Source organism: Pelobates fuscus, chromosome 12, assembly GCF_036172605.1.
Source record: "Pelobates fuscus isolate aPelFus1 chromosome 12, aPelFus1.pri, whole genome shotgun sequence".
Taxonomy (NCBI): domain Eukaryota; kingdom Metazoa; phylum Chordata; class Amphibia; order Anura; family Pelobatidae; genus Pelobates; species Pelobates fuscus.
Window position 1 is genome coordinate 114,481,958 of NC_086328.1, and position 17,249 is coordinate 114,499,206.

General features: G+C 42.3%; 1 protein-coding gene across 1 annotated transcript in view; it reads right to left on the reverse strand.

Moving 5' to 3' along the window:
• The window catches only part of TSPAN18 (tetraspanin 18), a 117,807-nt gene that overhangs the window by 40,107 nt on the left and 60,451 nt on the right, over positions 1 to 17,249 (reverse strand). The window contains exon 3 of the mRNA XM_063438583.1: positions 8,024 to 8,118. The gene's annotated coding sequence lies outside the window, so the exon portion shown is untranslated. The remainder of the gene's footprint in view (positions 1 to 8,023; positions 8,119 to 17,249) is intronic.

Below are 17,249 nucleotides of genomic sequence, written 5' to 3' on the forward strand. Positions count from 1 at the left end.
AACTCTCGAAAAGATTTCAAAGGGAGTAAATATAGGTGAATTCTGAGCACATATTAGAGTATGCATACGTGCTGAAGCAGCCTCATGTACCCGTAAATACAAATGACTGGCTTTAGCCAGGCAACTTTATTAGCTGTATGTCGATATTGCATCTGTGTTCGATTGCAATGCTTGCATTTTGCTTGCTATCATTTTAGAAATGCTCCCCAAATTCAAGAAGATTTCTCACAGGTACCTCTAAGCAATTTATTTGACCATTTTTTTTTTGTTCATCATATGTATTGTTGTTACAAAACATTATTTGTGATTATATAGTATTTTTTTCAGATATTGTATGAAAGGCAAAACAAAAAAGGAAGGCAAGAGATAAATTGTGAATTGATTCATCTGACACGTTAGACTTCTAATAATTCTACAAAGGATAAATACATGAAAAATGCAATTTCTGTAAATGTATATACAAAATAAAGACATATCTATGAACAATATAATATACAAAAAAAATGCAGTTTATTGTAATTTTATTTTTATTTTTATCTCCTAACTAAGCATCTCATATTCCAAATGTATATTAAATGTAAGTTTTTTTTTTTTTTCTTCAAGTGCATGATAGAGTTGCCTTTTCGTAGAACACAGCGCATTGTGACAGATCCTTGCATATATATGTGGGGAGCAGTTACTCAAACTAGTGCAGTTTTAGCTAAATGAAATGTCAAGAAATAATTTAATGTTAAAACAATAGAAAGACAGAGAGATGGGGTGTAGGAGAAACCCAACACCTTAAACTCTGATGTAGGTTACTAAGAGGTATATAGGGGGCATAACCCCAGAAATAAATATAGGACAAGAAAGGAGAATGAGCTAGAGAACCACCATACACACAGGTGCGAGGTGGAAGGCTGCTCATTCAGTAGTATATACCCCTTAAGTACATGTACTTACATAAGGAGGGGGAGGGGAGAAAAAATAATAAATAAAAACATAACCAAAACCCACAAAATAAAAAAGAACAAAAGACGGGGTGGAGAGGAAGTGAGTATGTGTACCTTTAATAGAACAAAAATTACGTAAATTGTAAAGAATACAAGCTGGCCCTATGCCTGGCCAGGGTGGGTACAGAGTATCCCTTGCAACACGTACAGACTGGCTATAACCAAACACAGTTGAAAAGTACTAGAGACCACACAAATGGTCGCAGACAGTTATAAATAACCAATAAAGTGTTGGTCTTGGCCAGAAAATAAAAAATGTTACCAGAAATCAAGTCTTGGCAAATGGGTCTTGCCAGAGATCTGGTATAAGGGTAGAGGGGTATATTGGATAAAGGTAGGGATATAAAGTGAGCCTTGGTAGTAGTGGTGTCCCTGGAGAGAACAGAAAGTATATTAATACAGGCTATCAGGTAAATGTATGCAGAGTGGACAGAAGATCCAAATGGTAACTCTAGGAAAGATGCCCCTCAGCATGGGGAAGTATACATGAAAAAAGTAATTAGTTACCAAAGAGGACCTCAATAATGTTAAAACAAGGAAACAGCCTTCTCACATTCCAACTCTTAAACACCACATCTGTCACACTCCTGCGGTTCTGTTAATAAACGAGTAAACAGCGAACGAATTCTACAAAAAGTTATGGACCCTCCTGATATGCCAAACACATTCGACTGCAGTTTTTGTTACAGCAAATGTGAGTCTAAAAGGGAACTGTAAAGGCATAAATACTACTCATAGCTAGACAAGTGTAAGCCCCCACTATCCGACCAGAACAATTACAATTATTATATACAGTGCAGACATATTCCACAGCGCTGTACAATAGATAAAACAAGACAAACAATTATAACAAAACAAAATGTTTGTCATACGGGAACGGTAAGTGAAACAAGCTGACAATCTGAAAGGATGGGAGACAAATACACAGACAGATGTCAGGGAGTTAAATTATCTGGATGTACCTGGAAGGATGGGAGGTGTATTGGAAAGAGGGATAACAGTAGGTGGGAGACGGCAGACAAAAGTTGTAAGCGATGAGGAGTTAAGGGGTGATATATTTCTCTAAAGAAACTTTTTTTTTTTTTTTTTTAAGGTCTGCAAAGACAAGGATAATCAAATATGGCGCAGGAGGTCACCGCAAGAATTAACACTTTCAGTGCTGTGATACACAGTTTTCGCTAAAGCAATTGTCACCGATCCCAGCATGTGCTTTTTTTGCTGTTTGTTGTTTTTTCTTTGCATCTATAATTTGCTGTAATTCGTACACTGGGAAAACAGACCGCCTGTCTGATCTCATATCTGTTCAGACATCAGCCTGTGAGCCGTGACAGTGTGTATCATATCTAAAATGATTTCCTAGCGTCACTGATTTTAGCACCAGCTAATTTGTTACACTGTTAAATAAATCGCCGTGATGCTGTGGCTTTTGTGAACATATACATGACATACATTCACTTGGCCCAGAAAAGTATTGAAATCGATAAAACAGTCAGTGAAATATTGTCTCATTATTGACTGGTTCCCACTATCGCAGTCACGGTTTGAACATTACATTGTATCCACTAAATTTTAAATAAAGTTTCATTCCAATCATACCGTTACACTACACATAGGATGCAAAAAGTTGCCTATATGAAACAGGAATTTTTTTTTTCTCTATTAACCTTTCAATATACAAAGTGGTGTGGAATCACTGCGGTAGAAAGATATAACTGGATAATCCTATAGGTCGGTGCTCCTCAACCCTCTTCTCAAGGCACACCTAACAGTCCAGGATTTAGGGATTACCCAAGTGTGTGTAAGGTGTTTAGAAAAAGGAAAAAAACACCTTAGAGCAGGGATAGGCAACCATTGGCACTCCAGATGTTGTGAACTACATCCCCCATAATGCTCTTACACCCATAATGCTGGCAAAGCATCATGGGAGGTGTAGTCCAAAACATATGGAGTGCCAAAGGTTGCCTATGCCTGCTTTAGAGTCTAGACACCTTAGACACGACCGGGTAATCCCTAAATCCTGGACTGTTAGGTGTGCCTTGAGGAGAGAGTTGAGGAGCACGGCTATAGGTAACCGTGCAAGGAGTTGACACTACAGAAGCTACAAATCCTAGACAGTTGCAGGAAATACCAGAACTTTAAAAGATTGGCATAATTGTATTTGGTGATATTTTTAATTGCTTTCATACTGCAATTTATTTTGCATTTATTTGTACATTATGGTGCATTAATTAAATTGAATCACCAATACATCTTCAAACTATATTTAAAATGATACGTGGACTTAAAAAAAAATACTACTATGTCAGTTCTCTCTTCCAGTAATCACGATCTTTCAAGGCCCGTGGAAACTATTCATGAAACGTTTTGGAATCCCATTAATAATTATCTTACATAATGAAGCAGCCTGAAGCGACAGATGAAGAAACAAAATATTCTTTGATATTTATTTTCTTCCTTGTAAACCTTTTGAATGGATTAGTGTCTGGGAGAAAGCAGAGTCAAGGCTCAGATATGTTCCTTAGAGAATATGTCTTCCGTTCTACCAGGAGATGGAAGTGCCATCTTTCCATGCATTTATTTGGCCAAATTACATCTTGTTCCTTGCCTTCTTTTTACATTCTAGAACTTTGGTGCTGATCTGTCTCGTATTATCAATAAACCAGACTCACAATTAAAAAAGACTACACAGTTGTTGATGGGTCACTACAATTCCCCAGGAAATACATTTTTACCAATGACAAAATTAACATTTGACCATGGATCTGAGGATTCAAGTTGACCACATCCAGATTATGTCACATGGCGACTTTAGTGTGGCCAGTGGGAAAGGACCAGTGGGGGCATATGTAGGGCCAAATCTCCAAAATTTACGCGAAAAAAAAAACATGGCAATTCAGCGGCAAAAGTGTGGGCAATATCCATTCAATATATTTTTCTCTGAAAATTACAAAATCACTTCTTAATTGATCAACATGACCTCCAGATTGAGACCTTCTGAAACTATTTGAAAGTAACATTAAACTTACTCAGAATAACTTCAACATTGGGTCATTACACTTGAAATTTCGAATTGCAGACTGCAAACACAAAGCTTTTTTTAGCCTATATATTGAACTGTATATACAAACGCACAAGTTTCTCAGCAAATTTTACATAATATTTCTTGTAATATGTAAAATGCTAAATCAGGTGATTGTGCGATTTTATTTTTGGGTGCGCACTTGTGTGCTCAGCCTATGCCAGATGTAACTTGCAAAAGTTGGGCAAATATAGCCAAGTCATTTGATGATAATAATAAAAAAAAAAAACTCTGCAGGAACATAATTTATTTTTCCTAACTTGGATATTTTAGACCGGCAGGATTCAAAGTGAATTTCAATTTAAGGCCAGGGGAGCTGAACTGGATTTTTCCATGTGGACAATTTTGAACTTAAATTTGAAATTCACTTTAGCGAATAAAACGTAAAATTTTACAAATCGGTTGTCAGGGTAACACAATATGCTATTTAGTTAATAGAAGCCGGTGGGGATTTTTCTTGCCAAATGTATTTATTGAATGAACCTATGCGGTTTTGTTAATGCATTTAATTTTGTGCATGATTCATACCAAGACTACACTCTCCGTCCAACACGAGGAACGAAGTAAGGGAATAATTTTCCATTCATTTGTCAGCGATGACATTTTCACCATATATGTCATTTTGTTCCAACAGCTGAGTACGCCTTCGTTATTAGACAATTCTATATATTTATTTTAAAGGTTGCGTGGTCGGTTTTTGAATTTTGCTTGCCGGGTGGCAGTGGGAAGAAAATACTTTTGTTATTATTAAGGGTAAATTCTATTCATATGTTTTTAATGCCATTCTATGTCATTTGCGCACTTTAGAGAGCAAAATCATATCCATGACAAATGGTTGGATTACATGTGTTGCATTTTGAAGACGAAGTATTTTTTAAATGTATTTCTTTTAAAAATGTCATAATTGGCTTGCAAATCCAGAAATCTACGTGTAGTGAGAATGCTTGGAAACAATATTACGTTAATGGTACATTACACTGACAAAATTAAGTAAAATTTGAAAGAATTGCAGTTAGTAGATATACCCCAATGATAACATCCATGCATTTATGCATTTTTCATTGGGGATATATCTAAAAACATCTTGCAGTAGTTGCAAGTCTATTGTCTGCAGTCTTTGCAAACCCTCCTCTTCTAACCCCACCCAGACTTTCTGTGGCTGTCCAATCACAGGCTTTCCAATGCAGTTCAATGAGAAGTCTTTGCAAGGCAGGTGCTCGTGACAATTGCTGCCTCTTGAGTTTACCTCCACTGAGCTTACCAAACCAGGAAATAACTGAATCTGTTATCTGCTTGACAGCCAGGGGGAGGTGGGTTTAACCAGATTAATTCACAAAAGTGTTAATTTGTATTGAAATCTGCACTTTTTTGTAAAATCAAATCAAATAAAAATAAATAAAAGAAGACACACTCTTTAAACAAAACACTTCAACACGCTGATGTGTTTTAGGGATTTGGAGTGTCCCTTTAATATATCTGCAAAGGGAACACCACTCCCACACTTCGGGCTGCCGAATCGGACTACCTGGTGATTACACCTGAATTGAACTGGCCCAGAGATCCTTAAAGAGAAATTGTTGTTTCTCTGACAGTAATTTCTTATTTAAATGTGAAGGTTGTCACTATCTCGTCATCTGATAATCTTTTATTATTACGATCTGCTGATCTCTTGCTACCTCGTCAGAGAACAAGAGGAGGTTCTTAATCCAAAAGGACTATAGACGGGATGTGCATGGGTTTCTTAAGCCTGTATTATAAAAGGTGCTTCAGTAACCTGTGAAAAGGAATGGGAATATCAACTTACAAGGCGTCCAGAAGGTCTGGATAGCATCGTGGTAGTTTGGCTGTATAATGACTGGGTTGTGATACGTTTAGACCATCCTTGTCTAACTACTCAGGAATGGTTAACTGTCTGCCTGGCATACAGAAGACTTCTGTGACTGGTGCAGGTAGCACTAGATTTGGATTCTTTGGATCTTCTGACGTGAGCAGGGGTTATTAGTGATAATACTCATCTCGTGACTACGGAAGGCTTCGAGATAAATCCAACATATTCTTGCGTTCAGTTCTCCTCGGTCACTGCATTTCGCCATAGAACATGGAAATGACATAACTTTCTCAAAACCCATCAAGATAAAGTGAGGATTCTCGAGGGGCTGGAACCCAACTGAATGTATTTAACACCCATCCTGACTGGTCCCCCACTACAATAAGAGGCTAACCGGATTTTCGGTGTCATGAATTTAAGAGGGTATTTTCTGTGGAGATTTCCTCTGAGTCCTACTGAAGACACGGAGACGCATATTTTGTGAGAAACACATTTTGCACGTTGAGATAGGATAGGGCTGAGATCCCAACTCCCCAAAGAGTTGTAATTTTAATGAGTTTATCAGAGACAAGGAGAGCACATGGGCGCCAGAAGACGTATTATAATTTACTGTACAGGACAGCATCATCGAGAATTCCCAGCACAGATATTTTCAAACATTCACTCGATTACTGTTTTTGTTTTCAGCCAGCTATCCCAAATAATTATGGCTCGTTTTGGAGAAGGATTGGCGCGTGGGCTGTGCTTTATTAACTTGAATAGTATTGAATATGGTCTGATATGAAGGAATCTGTCCAGAGACAAAAATTTAGACATTCAGCCTGGTGCCTGAGGGTTTCACAATGCATTTGCTTTGCATTGAGCCAAGTGTTGTGTAATGTAGTGCACTGTTACCCTGCTCGGAGGCCATCCACGTTATTCCTCTGAATAGAGAAAGGATTCCGGGCTTGTCTGGTGGTAGTGCCCACTGCTTGCAATAAAGTGGTTAATGCAGGAATCAAGCTGGGATTTTAGATTTTTTTAGCAGCTGTTTGCAGACTGTAACAAAAAAGGCTGTTAAAGGGACACTATAGGCACCCAGACCACTTCATGTCATGGAAGTGGTCTGGGTTCAGTGTTCCTGTTTCTGTCCTCAATAGGGAATCTGCTATGTTTACATTGCAGTGTAAAAACTGCTTCTAGTGGCTGTCTGCTGCTTTAAGTTCCAACGTCAGTGACAACGTCAGAGGAGACGGAACTAGGGAATAAGGTGAGTGGGGTTATTTAACCCTCTGATTGCCACCAAGAGCGGGGGGCACAGCCCAGCAACCAATTTACTTCACATCCACAGCCTTGTCACATATTTACTGTTCACCTACCTCCCTGCCTGAACAATGCTTTGATTATCCCATTGTACAGCGCTACGGAATCTGATGGCACTATATACATAATAAAATAATAATAATGATAATAATTGCAGCAGAGCTTTGTGCAAACCTGCAATTCTCGCTCTCCTCGTGCTTTTGAAAAGCGGTCTTTTTCCTGTGATTGAGCGGTTGTCTGTCTGGGTTTCTTAACTGTCTGAAAATCCCCTGCTCCCTTAAAGATCACTGGACTCCAAGGAGGGAATAAACAAGCAGGCAGTGGATGGGCTGTGATACAGACATCAGTATGAAGAGAATGAGAAGGAAATTGTGAGGACCTTTCGAGCAATGTGTGAAATGTCAGTTTTACATGGAGGAGGGAAGGAAAGGGAACAGGGAAATAGAAAGGGAAAAGGAAACGGAAAAAAGCACGTATATCCTTTTAAAGATTTGTAGGTCTTTTTTTCACCGGCCAGGTGTATTTCTTTCTAAAAATACTCATATTTGGATAAATCGCGTACGGACTTTTTGTGAGGGAAACTAGAGCAGATTTAAAGACACACACAAAAAAAAATATTCAATTCTTCACCAGTGTTGATGTAATAATATCATCCATCCCAGTGCGCCCAGCAAAAACGTGACATTGTACGAAACATAATTTCAAACAATAAAATAAAGTTTTGATGACATTCACAGGCCTGCGGGGATGGTTGGGACATGGACATGAACTGAACTGACGCTAGGTGTACTTTAAACACACTACAGGGGCCTAGTCTCTTACCTCAGTATGGTCAGAAGAAATTTCAGGACGAAGATCTTGTAGTTAAACGACAGTCCAGCAATGTCACCGGCTGCTGTCCGCAGACCTCCCAGTCACTGCAAAAACAAAAACATTACAAATCAGACACGCTTCATGAATGGTGACATCAAACCGTAAACAGATTGCTTATAGATTTGGCTACCGTGTCATCAGCCACACATGACGTTTACTCAGTTCTGACAGCAAAAACACCAAACGAAGATTTAGAATGGTGGCGATAATCTTTTCGTATGTTTTTCTGGAGAAACGGCAAGGGGTTTGTTCCTTGTTTTGTTTGAAATGGCAACAATACAAAAGTAGTACAGGCCCACATGGAAAAACAAAACAAACAAACGAAAAAAAAAAAAACGAACATGCCTAACTGTCTGACTGCCATGCAGATAAAGCTAAAAAGGAGCAGTCACATTGTAGAGAAGCAATAAGGGTTTTGTTTTTTTATTGTAATCAAATAAAAGTAGATCTTGTTATCCATTTGTTTTATTAACAGCTTCTTTCTTTTTTTTTTTAAATAGAAGTGAAACTACTTTTAGTTCTGCTAAGGCACAGACAGGGCATTATAAGCAAATTAATGCATTTTCCCATGACCCTCTGGTTAATTTTTGGAAGTTATGTCTTCTTGAATGGCGGTTGTGAGACCTGCTTGCAGAAATGAGAAGCGGCCGCTGGTATATGAAACATGCGCACAGATACAGTTTAACGCCCCCAGAGCAGCAGTAATATTGGACTGTAGGATTTTAGTAATATATGGCCACGTCACCAGAACCTTAGGATGATATTATTTCCCCCTGGCATGTGATTCACAGGTCCTATTTTTATCATTATTATGTGTTTAAGATATTTATTTAATTAAAAACCGGTTCCACAAATCTTGATTGTCAGGGATTAGTCCTTGCTGTGAAATTCAGCACAGACACACATACACACAATTACAGTTGCTAACACATACACATAATTATATATACATACAAACACATACTCACAATTATACATGCATACAAATACACAATTATGAATACCTAAAAAGACATATACACAATTATGTACACACAAACACATACATACAATTATGTACATATAAACACATACACATAATCATATATACAGACAAACACATGCAAATAGTTGTTTCTTAGAGCGACGTATAACCCAGCCCACCCAAGATTGGTGTGAGTCTCGAGGAGTCTCTCTCTATAGCAGCAGCTATAATTTTGCAGTTGCCATCATTAATTTATCGCCAGTAAGAATACCCTTTTCTTACCGGTGTGTGACATTTAAATTACCACCTTTCTGTTATTTTCTCCGCTGGCACACCATTCCAGAGAAGGCATGCAAAAAAAAATAAGTTCCTGAAAGTCTGCATTGCAGGGTTTATTTAGGTCTTTTTTTTTCTTCCCCTGTAGAGCCCAAAGCCAGTTCTTGTTGGTTCGCTGGCAGAGCTACCTGTCAACCCGGCACACAAATGTACCAGACTGATGCACTCTCTTTCCAGCGCTCAGTAAATATGGCTGGTAAGCGTGAGTGTCCCTTTAAGTAAAGAACACCCAGCCTGTTAACATTTTTTTTGTGTTGTTTTGGCAGCTAATATCAAATGATATTAACATGTGGTATCAATGAAACAAACAAATAGAATGCTTGTGATTAACTGTGGGAGTTGCATGCGTGGCTAATTTGCAAATGACTTACATTTTTAATAAATATAATTTGCCAGAAAAATTACAGTGCTGGGCTGCATGTTCAGTGGACTCTGTGTGGCTTTATTAATTAAGGAGTCCATTGCTAGCAGTAAAATCAATAATCTGTGGAATGTGTCCCCATACCTCCCAAGTGTCCCTATTTAGAAGGGACAGTCCCTATTTTGGATCCACATCCCTCTGTCCCTTTTTTCTAGGAGCTCCATATTGTTGGTGTGTCTCCACAGCAATACCACTCCCAGTAATGTGTCTTTAAACTACAATAAGTGAGTTTAGAAATGAGTCCGTGTAAGTAGGATACATTGTTCTTGTTCTAAATTACATTTTAGCTACATAAATTGTTATTAGTAAGTCACCTAAAATTTCTCAGAACAGCCCTGCCGCTGGCCATACCCCCACTCATACCCCTAAAATGAGTGTGTCCTTCATTGTCCATTTTATATGTTGGGGGTATGTATCCTAAATGAGGGTGCTATATACAAAGGGCTCCGTTGTATGACAGATGCATCTTAACCTCAAAAATGTAGAGTTGTTCTTAAAGTTGATCTCAACCAATCGGTGACAGTTACATGCCATCACCATAACCACTACAATGGCATGCTTCTCAATCGTCCTGAATTCGGTGAAACAGGCCGTTTTTCGGGTCCGGTGCTGCCTTAGCTTCCTGGTGTCCTACTTTTGGGGACTCCAGAAAACTGTCCTCAAAATTCATAGCACAAGCGCTTCAATAGACACGCTTGCGATATGAATAGAGCATTAGGACCCTGAAGGAAGCACTGAAACTGGGCTCCCTGCAGGGTCTGCCCGCAGTTGGCCGGCCAGCTAGGCAGAGCTAGGGATTCGCAGAATACCGGTGTTGAGAGGTATGCAATGGGCTTACAAGGTCCCTAGAATTAAATTTCCTGTAAAATGACTCCATATTTTGCATGATGGGAAATGTCTATCTGTAGCAAGAACATTGGTAAGCATTTGGACTATGATCCAGAAAAATAAGAAATAGAACTCATTACATAAATATTTCATAACTTTTTGGAATATCTACATTATATTATACCCTGTCATTTTTGTGTGACGATATCCCTTCAAGTAAAAGAGATATTTGTATCACTTTCTCACGGCTGCAGTCAGGGAGAAGGTCTATCAGGGGTAGGCAACCTTCGGCACTCCAGATGTTGTGGACTACATCCCCCATAATTCTCTTACACCCATAATGCTGGCAAAGCATCATGGGAGGTGTAGTCCAAAACATCTGCAGTGCCGAAGGTTGCCTATGCCTGCTATAGAGTCACTTTGAGTGGCCATATTGTTGACAGAAGTTAAATATTCGGTCATGTCGACTTTTTGTTAATTATTATGCCTCCCAGGAGAATAGCAATCAAATAACAGCTCATCTCTAAATGACTCCATTTGCTTCTGACGGCATGTATTAGAGCTCAGCCCGTTGCGAATTTCAAAGACGCGCCTACCCCAGACAGTACGTTAGTAAGTGGGAAGCTGGCATAGGATAACGCCAGCTCCTGTCTGATGTGTCTGTGCTGGGGAACAACATGTATCTGTGAAAACAGAGAATGTGCAGACAATTAGATTACTTTATTAGCATCCAGTTGACATTCGGTCCGTGACTTGTCTGCCTCTCCTTTTAAACAGAACTAGAAAAATTTATAAAAAATGGGATTTCATTATACATGTCGACTCCGTGGTTTGTTCAATATATAAGACGATAAATGGACGTGACTTGCTATCATTTGGAGGTTTCACACATACAATAGGTTTTATTGTGGACAATTGTAAGAGAGGAGGAATGGAAAATCACCAGGTATTGAGAGAGCGGGGGGCGGGGGGTTGTGTTCTGAAAAATGTTACAATGTTCTAAGTAACAAGTAATCAGTAGACAGATTCTACTGTTAGAGTTACTCCACCTTTAAAACTTTGCATAGCTTCCGAGTGTCCCTAGTTAGGAGGGACAGTCCCTATTTTAGGCCAAAATCCATCGGTTCCTCTTTTCTAGGAGCTCTGCATTGTTTGTGTGTCTGAGTGTATAACGGAGCTTAAACAGCAATAACTCTTACAGTAATGTGTCTTTAAGCTACAATAAATGTTTTGAAATCAGTCTGTGTAAATAAGATACATTGTTTGTGTTCTAAATTACATTTTATATACATAGACACCACTTTGTGTGAAAACTAAGTTTAGATGATAATCCCCTTAACTTACACACAGTGGAATAGTGCAGCGCTAGACAGAAGGCTTACCCTTATAATGTGGGGCGTTGCTCATATATAACCGGAAAAAAAAAATATAAACAGAGAAATACGTAATAGTGCAATATTGTTAAAAAAAAAGCTAACTAACACTCTAAAAATTTGAGAAATTAATGCTCACAAATCAAGAGCCTTTTAGATGTTATGGCTCTGAACGTATGCGCTTGCTGTGCCTTTAAGGTAGCAACAGTAACCTTCTCATTTGCCCCTTTCACTGGTTCAAGTGGGATAGGTGTACATGGAAGACATAAGCAGGTGGCAAAAAGTAGTGCAGATGGTAATAGACTCTTTAGGTACATTTTAGTTGTATAAATTATAAGTAAGTCACCAAAGTTTCTCAGAATAGCCCCAACCCTGGCCAGACTACCACTCACACCCATACAATTAAAGGGTGCCTCTTTATCCATTTAAAATGTTGGGAGGTATGAACGCATTTTCAGAATGCTACACCTGCATAATGACCCCTGTAGAAATAATAGAGATGGACCAAAGGGGCCTCACATTGATGAAGCAGGTCTGCTTGTTACCAATGATTACCAAGGGGTAGTCCCTAAAGCTGTGATTCGTACCCCAGTTCCTTGGACACTAATAGTCCAGTTTTGATGATTTCGCCCTTCGGGGCAGAACTGGGAGATTCCTGATTGCATGTGCCTTGAGAACCGAGTTGGAAACCAAAGCCCTAATCAACAAATGTCATATTCGAACATAATTAACAGATTTTAGCAACAGAAAAAAATAGAAAAATAAAGAGGGATAATTAAACCTAATGGATGAGCAAAGAAACAGTTACAAAATACTCCCACTCCTGGGGCGGGGCCGGACCGCCATGCTGCATAGTCGCATGGAAGAACAGCTCCCACGATTTTCAGACCTTTGGGTTCACAAATGCTGCAAAACCCCCCATATGACCTGGGCCTGAAACTTGCCTTACGGTCCCTTGCATGGAAATAATAACACTCTATGATTGCGGCCTATGCAGGTGGTGAGTGGGGTGGACGGCCGCTGCCCTGCTATCCTGCCTGCAACAAGCTAGACCCTTCGAACTTCGGAGGCACCGGCCCTGGTCCCCCCCCTTTGGACCGGTGGTGGTCATCCCGGTCCACCCGGTCCACCCTAGTGCCCTGCTGTCGGCCCGGACGGTTGGTGGACTCACCCGCATCGCAAGATGGCTGCCGAGCCTGCCACACAACACAGCAGGCGCTGGAGATGGAGGTCAATGTCTTCTGCACACAACTCTGGGCGATCTTACCCGAGAGAAACATACCGACCAGGTGGCCCAGATCAGAACGCAGCTATCTGGCGCTGAGGCCCATTAATTGGACGACGCAGCTCCCATCTCCAGCGAGCCGCTGGCTGAAGTAACCGCCGCAACGGGGTATACCTCTTCCTCTGCCAACTTACCACCAGGGGAGAATCTGCTCCGGCATGAAATGGGCTGATAACCCTCCACCGCAGCATCAAGCGACGACCTACACCCGGAGTGGACTTGTGCCTGACACCCTCTGCCTCAAGCTGGTGATACAAAAACTGCAAAATGGCTCACACTGAGGAGACAGATCCGAGTCTGCATCTTGGGACCGTGGTGGGGGTGAGATCCATACCTAACACCTGGGAGTGTATCCTAACAGATCTTTAACGTGGCCCATATTTTCCCTCCAGCTATTACCCTGTCTCGGGCTGAGTGTGGGGTTCAGGGGTCTATCCTTCATATGGCATGCTGTTAACAGTTTTTTCCATATTGTTCAACCTGTTTTATTTGCCTGTTTTATCCTATTATGCCCTACAACTAACCATGTCTAACAGCTCTCTGTAAGTAATGCTTAGATCTTAGACATGACTTTCTAGCATACTTTAATATAAAAAAAAAATGTACAGTCTATCTGAATGTCACTGTTTTATAAAAGCCTGTTTTATCTATATGTGTGAACGCTGTTGTGGCTTACCAAGCTTTCTGTTATCAATTGCACACCATGAATAAAAAATAAATAAATACTCCCACTCCAATGTACAGGTCAGTTCATTAGGCACATGCAGCACTCTGTTTAACAGCCAGGGGGCATGTGAGGTCATTGGAAATGACAGCATGGCAGAATCCGTGATTTAAACACATCTCCCAATGCCACTCGGCATTGTCTTGCAGGATAAGAATCTGACAAGATTTACGAAGGGGCAAGTAGGCAGGAGGTTCGGTTTGAATTTAAAAAGATTAATTATCGCCTCTGATCCAGTACAGGTGGGGAAGCACACTGTCTGATCCTGTACAAGTGGAGGAAAACACTTTCTGATCCCATACAGGTGGGGGAGCACACTGCCTGAACCTGTACAGGTGGAGGAGCACACTGTCTGATCCCATATAGGTGGGGGAGCACACTGTATGATCCCATATAGGTGGGGGAGCACACTTTCTGATCCCATATAGGTGGGGGAGCACACTGTCTGATCCCGTACAGGTGGAGGAGCACACTGTCTGATCCTGTACAAGTGGAGGAAAACACTTTCTGATCCCATACAGGTGGGGGAGCACACTGCCTGAACCTGTACAGGTGGAGGAGGACACTGTCTGATCCCATATAGGTGGGGGAGCACACTGTATGATCCCATATAGGTGGGGGAGCACACTGTCTGATCCCATATAGGTGGGGGAGCACACTGTCTGATCCCATATAGGTGGGGGAGCACACTGTCTGATCCCATATAGGTGGGGGAGCACACTGTCTGATACCATATAGGTGGGGGAGCACACTGTCTGATACCATATAGGTGGGGGAGCACACTGTCTGATCCCATATAGGTGGGGGAGCACACTGTCTGATCCCGTACAGGTGGAGGAGCACACTGTCTGATCCCGTACAGGTGGAGGAGCACACTGTCTGATCCCGTACAGGTGGAGGAGCACACTGTCTGATCCCGTACAGGTGGAGGAGCACACTGTCTGATCCCGTACAGGTGGAGGAGCACACTGTCTGATCCCGTACAGGTGGAGGAGCACACTGTCTGATCCCGTACAGGTGGAGGAGCACACTGTCTGATCCCGTACAGGTGGAGGAGCACACTGTCTGATCCCGTACAGGTGGAGGAGCACACTGTCTGATCCCGTACAGGTGGAGGAGCACACTGTCTGATCCCGTACAGGTGGAGGAGCACACTGTCTGATCCCGTACAGGTGGGGGAGCACACTGCCTGAACCTGTACAGGTGGAGGAGCACACTGTCTGATCCCATATAGGTGGGGGAGCACACTGTATGATCCCATATAGGTGGGGGAGCACACTTTCTGATCCCATATAGGTGGGGGAGCACACTGTCTGATCCCGTACAGGTGGAGGAGCACACTGTCTGATCCTGTACAAGTGGAGGAAAACACTTTCTGATCCCATACAGGTGGGGGAGCACACTGCCTGAACCTGTACAGGTGGAGGAGGACACTGTCTGATCCCATATAGGTGGGGGAGCACACTGTATGATCCCATATAGGTGGGGGAGCACACTGTCTGATCCCATATAGGTGGGGGAGCACACTGTCTGATCCCATATAGGTGGGGGAGCACACTGTCTGATCCCATATAGGTGGGGGAGCACACTGTCTGATCCCATATAGGTGGGGGAGCACACTGTCTGATCCCGTACAGGTGGAGGAGCACACTGTCTGATCCCGTACAGGTGGAGGAGCACACTGTCTGATCCCGTACAGGTGGAGGAGCACACTGTCTGATCCCGTACAGGTGGAGGAGCACACTGTCTGATCCCGTACAGGTGGAGGAGCACACTGTCTGATCCCGTACAGGTGGAGGAGCACACTGTCTGATCCCGTACAGGTGGAGGAGCACACTGTCTGATCCCGTACAGGTGGAGGAAAACACTTTCTGATCCCATACAGGTGGGGGAGCACACTGCCTGAACCTGTACAGGTGGAGGAGCACACTGTCTGATCCCATATAGGTGGGGGAGCACACTGTATGATCCCATATAGGTGGGGGAGCACACTTTCTGATCCCATATAGGTGGGGGAGCACACTGTCTGATCCCGTACAGGTGGAGGAGCACACTGTCTGATCCTGTACAAGTGGAGGAAAACACTTTCTGATCCCATACAGGTGGGGGAGCACACTGCCTGAACCTGTACAGGTGGAGGAGGACACTGTCTGATCCCATATAGGTGGGGGAGCACACTGTATGATCCCATATAGGTGGGGGAGCACACTGTCTGATCCCATATAGGTGGGGGAGCACACTGTCTGATCCCATATAGGTGGGGGAGCACACTGTCTGATCCCATATAGGTGGGGGAGCACACTGTCTGATCCCATATAGGTGGAGGAGCACACTGTCTGATCCCGTACAGGTGGAGGAGCACACTGTCTGATCCCGTACAGGTGGAGGAGCACACTGTCTGATCCCGTACAGGTGGAGGAGCACACTGTCTGATCCCGTACAGGTGGAGGAAAACACTTTCTGATCCCATACAGGTGGGGGAGCACACTGCCTGAACCTGTACAGGTGGAGGAGCACACTGTCTGATCCCATATAGGTGGGGGAGCACACAGTCTGATCCCATATAGGTGGGGGAGCACACTGTCTGATCCCGTACAGGTGGAGGAGCACACTGCCTGAACCTGTACAGGTAGAGGAGCACACTTTCTGATCCCATACAGGTGGAGGATCACACTGTCTGATCCCGTACAAGCGGAGGAGCACACTGTCTGATCCCATACAGGTGGAGGAGCACACTGCCTGAACCTGTACAGGTAGAGGAGCACACCTACTGATCCCATACAGGTGGAGGATCACACTGTCTGATCGCATACAGGTGGATGAGAACACTTTCTGATCCCATACAGGTGGAGGAGCCCAATGTCTGATCCCATACAGGTGGAGGAGCACACTGAATTTCATTGAAATTCCAACCCAGTCAAAAGATAACATAAGACAAAGAAGGGACTGACTAATCTGTCTTTAATATTTTACACCTAACAAAGCTTGTGAAAAAGAAGCCCATGGTTGCAGCCTCCAGGGACAACTTCAGGTAATTAAAACTCACCTTCCTCTGCACCCGACGGCCCCTGGGTACCAAGCGGAGAAGTCATCATTGGGGGGTCTTTGCAAAATATGCAAATGCCCCAGAAAGTGGCAGAACCACTTTAAAACATCCTTTAACAGCCACAATGATTTGCCAAACCATCAGCCACATTCCTTGTAATTAAAGTGTCCTTCATTGACCATTTGAAATGCTGAGAGG